Genomic DNA, 5,000 nt, shown 5'->3' on the forward strand with positions numbered 1-5,000 from the left:
ACGCACACAGACAATATGTAAGCACCAGCATGGAACAACACCCAGTGCATCCTCTCCGCCACATTAGACAATCCACACTGTCATAACCAGACTGGGAGGTCCACTCAGAAAACAGAATATCCCACCCACCCGACAACCACCATTGCTCAGCCAAGCCACCAACACCCACACATGTCCTACACAGGGGTGCACCCAACATCACAATACTGCCTCCTCTCACAGCACACAAACAATGGCAGGAATGAAAGACACAGGTCTGCCACAAGCATGGAATGAGAGCGCCGCCTGTCATGAGCCAAAGGTGCATCCTGACGTGGCAAATCAGATGATGCCGCAGGCATCCACTTACTATAATCACAATCAACAAACCGGCCGCCCCGCCCCCCCATTAAACCTTTCCTTACAACAATGTGTACCTTAACCTAACCTATGTCGTACCTTAACCTAACCTATGTCGTACCTTAACCTAACCTATGTCGTACCTTAACCTAACCTATGTCGTACCTTAACCTAACCTATGTCGTACCTTAACCTAACCTATGTCGTACCTTAACCTAACCTATGTCGTACCTTAACCTAACCTATGTCGTACCTTAACCTAACGTATGTCGTACCTTAACCTAACCTATGTCGTACCTTAACCTAACCTATGTCGTACCTTAACCTAACCTATGTCGTACCTTAACCTAACCTATGTCGTACCTTAACCTAACCTATGTCGTACCTTAACCTAACCTATGTCGTACCTTAACCTAACGTATGTCGTACCTTAACCTAACCTATGTCGTACCTTAACCTAACCTATGTCGTACCTTAACCTAACCTATGTCGTACCTTAACCTAACCTATGTCGTACCTTAACCTAACCTATGTCGTACCTTAACCTAACCTATGTCGTACCTTAACCTAACCTATGTCGTACCTTAACCTAACCTATGTCGTACCTTAACCTAACCTATGTCGTACCTTAACCTAACCTGTATTGCGCCTTAACCTAACCTGTATTGCGCCTTAACCTAACCTGTATTGCGCCTTAACCTAACCTGTATTGCGCCTTAACCTAACCTGTATTGCGCCTTAACCTAACCTGTATTGCGCCTTAACCTAACCTGTATTGCGCCTTAACCTAACCTGTATTGCGCCTTAACCTAACCTGTATTGCGCCTTAACCTAACCTGTATTGCGCCTTAACCTAACCTGTATTGCGCCTTAACCTAACCTGTATTGCGCCTTAACCTAACCTGTATTGCGCCTTAACCTAACCTGTATTGCGCCTTAACCTAACCTGTATTGCGCCTTAATCTAACCTGTATTGCGCCTTAACCTAACCTGTATTGCGCCTTAACCTAACCTGTATTGCGCCTTAACCTAACCTGTATTGCGCCTTAACCTAACCTGTATTGCGCCTTAACCTAACCTGTATTGCGCCTTAACCTAACCTGTATTGCGCCTTAACGTAACCTGTATTGCGCCTTAACGTAACCTATATTGCGCCTTAACGTAACCTATATTGCGCCTTAACGTAACCTATATTGCGCCTTAACGTAACCTATATTGCGCCTTAACGTAACCTATATTGCGCCTTAACGTAACCTATATTGCGCCGTAACGTAACCTATATTGCGCCGTAACGTAACCTATATTGCGCCTTAACGTAACCTATATTGCGCCTTAACGTAACCCACGTTGCGCCGTAACGTAACCCACGTTGTGCCGTAACCCGACACACGTTGGGCCTTAACCCGACACACGTTGGGCCTTAACCCGACACACGTTGGGCCTTAACCCGACACACGTTGGGCCTTAACCCGACACACGTTGGGCCTTAACCCGACACACGTTGGGCCTTAACCCGACACACGTTGGGCCTTAACCCGACACACGTTGGGCCTTAACCCGACACACGTTGGGCCTTAACCCGACACACGTTGGGCCTTAACCCGACACACGTTGGGCCTTAACCCGACACACGTTGGGCCTTAACCCGACACACGTTGGGCCTTAACCCGACACACGTTGGGCCTTAACCCGACACACGTTGGGCCTTAACCCGACACACGTTGGGCCTTAACCCAACACACGTTGGGCCTTAACCTGCTCTGTAATTGTCATACGACGCGTTAAATTAGTGTAGTGTTGCCTAACTGCAACCCCCGCAATATAGTTTGCTACTCGCACTGCCCGGTCCCCAGTGTATCGCTTCATGTTAAACACCTTGCAGCTATACACTAATGTGGATGGCAGCAGGACGTACATGCTCAATGCCCTTTGCAGTTGTTCATTGGCATTTGCAGTTGTTCATTGGCATTTGCAGTTGTTCATTGGCATTCGCATGGCGAAGCACTTAGCCTACGCTGTGGTACGGCCTGTGTCAACTGTCCGCTGATGTTGTACGTCCAAATCACACACTGTACTGCACATTGGTCCTCATGTACTGAATGATACATCGTGGTACATGTGACCGTACAACGACTGCGCCAACAACGGCGAACCATGCGGTCCAAATGTTGTGCACTCAGCTACGTGTCGTCGCCCTATAAGAGCTGGATTGCAGTGTGGTATGCCCTGGATGGCGATCAGCATGAGCCGTCTGTTGATGTAGTGGCGCGTGTTGTCAGACGTAGTCGTCTCTTCTCACACACCGTGATAGCATGGTGCACTGCGTTCCACATCTGCGACATGCGACAGAGGCCGGTTGACAGTCGTTCGCGCAATGGACATCGCATACGTACGGGGGCCACCTTCCACGTGTTCGCGAAGCGTGCACATGTTGTTGCGTGTATGTGGGCAGACATAGTGTGTCGTGACACCTGACACAGGCATGCAACAATCGTTGAATTTGCAAATGGCGATGGACGCCTACGTTTGCTGGTGACGTTACGCAAATGAACAACTGGTAAACCGTTGTGGTGCGGTTGTTCTCGCTAGAGGTGAATCAGTGATGGCGACGATCGGTTGAGCTACCAACCGGTTGTTCCAGCGATACCCACCATGCCCACGAACGTGAATGGCATCTGGGTGTGAAGCGATACGCGGCGGTGGCTGGGTGGGACCGTCCCCGGCCGGTGAGGGGGGGCCTCCCGGCGTGCTGGCCGCGCGGTGCGTGGGCGCACGCGCTACAGCCGGCTGGTGGGGGCGGCCAGTGGCAGGCGCGCCGGCCGACGGAGGCGGCAGGCGGCGCAGCTGCGCGCCGGCGCACCCTGCACGCGGCGCCGTGCGGCCAAAGTAGGTCCTCGCGGGCCCGGTGCGAAGCGCGGTGGACATCTGCAGTGTGCTGGTCCGATTGAGGACTGTGTGCGCTGAGGATGCGCCGCCGCCCGGCGCTCGGCGCCGCGACGCCGTCTGCTGCTCGGTCGCCTCTGCGGTTCTCGCAGGTGGTTTGTATCGCAGCTGTGCGGACGTGTTGGCGCGTGCGCTGTGCTGGGAGAGTTCGCTTCGGCACCCAAGTGGGGCTTTTGTCCTTCTGTGGCGCTGGCGTTGGAGCTGCCGGTCACCGTAGGTGGCGCGTGTTGTCTCCCGCCGGCAATGCCACGACAGCACGCTCCCGGGCCTCTGTCGGCAGCGGCAAGCTCAGTTGGGAGCACGGGTGGTCGCACCTAAAGCGTCTACTCGCCAAACTCCGGGCGATTGCGCCTCTCTCGAACCCGACCAAGTACTTAGGACGGCGCTGCGCGCCGCCGGGACCTGAGAGGGTTTCGAGGTGTATGGTGCAGGGGAGCTCAGCCTCCTCCTGTTTGCAGAATAATTGAGCGGACGCTTGCGTGTTCGCGCGGGCCCCCGGGACACACTCCCGGGCGGCCGGCTGCTCAGCTCTAGTTGACGCAGCTCCCTGGTTGATCCTGCCAGTAGTCATATGCTTGTCTCAAAGATTAAGCCATGCATGTCTCAGTACAAGCCGCATTAAGGTGAAACCGCGAATGGCTCATTAAATCAGTTATGGTTCCTTAGATCGTACCCACGTTACTTGGATAACTGTGGTAATTCTAGAGCTAATACATGCAAACAGAGTCCCGACCAGAGATGGAAGGGACGCTTTTATTAGATCAAAACCAATCGGTCGGCTCGTCCGGTCCGTTTGCCTTGGTGACTCTGAATAACTTTGGGCTGATCGCACGGTCCTCGTACCGGCGACGCATCTTTAAAATGTCTGCCTTATCAACTGTCGATGGTAGGTTCTGCGCCTACCATGGTTGTAACGGGTAACGGGGAATCAGGGTTCGATTCCGGAGAGGGAGCCTGAGAAACGGCTACCACATCCAAGGAAGGCAGCAGGCGCGCAAATTACCCACTCCCGGCACGGGGAGGTAGTGACGAAAAATAACGATACGGGACTCATCCGAGGCCCCGTAATCGGAATGAGTACACTTTAAATCCTTTAACGAGTATCTATTGGAGGGCAAGTCTGGTGCCAGCAGCCGCGGTAATTCCAGCTCCAATAGCGTATATTAAAGTTGTTGCGGTTAAAAAGCTCGTAGTTGGATTTGTGTCCCACGCTGTTGGTTCACCGCCCGTCGGTGTTTAACTGGCATGTATCGTGGGACGTCCTGCCGGTGGGGCGAGCTGAAGGCGTGCGACGCGCCTCGTGCGTGCTCGTGCGTCCCGAGGCGGACCCCGTTGCAATCCTACCAGGGTGCTCTTGAGTGAGTGTCTCGGTGGGCCGGCACGTTTACTTTGAACAAATTAGAGTGCTTAAAGCAGGCAAGCCCGCCTGAATACTGTGTGCATGGAATAATGGAATAGGACCTCGGTTCTATTTTGTTGGTTTTCGGAACCCGAGGTAATGATTAATAGGGACAGGCGGGGGCATTCGTATTGCGACGTTAGAGGTGAAATTCTTGGATCGTCGCAAGACGAACAGAAGCGAAAGCATTTGCGAAGTATGTTTTCATTAATCAAGAACGAAAGTTAGAGGTTCGAAGGCGATCAGATACCGCCCTAGTTCTAACCATAAACGATGCCAGCCAGCGATCCGCCGCAGTTCCTCCGATGACTCGGCGGGC

General features: G+C 52.9%; 1 non-coding gene across 1 annotated transcript in view; it reads left to right on the forward strand.

Moving 5' to 3' along the window:
• Positions 1-3,826: 3,826 nt before the first annotated feature.
• Positions 3,827-5,000, forward strand: part of LOC126435041 (small subunit ribosomal RNA) — a 1,910-nt gene continuing 736 nt past the window's right edge. Inside the window, exon 1 of the ribosomal RNA XR_007579692.1 lies at positions 3,827-5,000. This exon is cut by the window's right edge and continues 736 nt beyond it. This is a non-coding gene — a ribosomal RNA (small subunit ribosomal RNA).

The sequence above is a fragment of the Schistocerca serialis genome, unplaced genomic scaffold (assembly GCF_023864345.2).
Source record: "Schistocerca serialis cubense isolate TAMUIC-IGC-003099 unplaced genomic scaffold, iqSchSeri2.2 HiC_scaffold_1196, whole genome shotgun sequence".
Classification (NCBI taxonomy): domain Eukaryota; kingdom Metazoa; phylum Arthropoda; class Insecta; order Orthoptera; family Acrididae; genus Schistocerca; species Schistocerca serialis.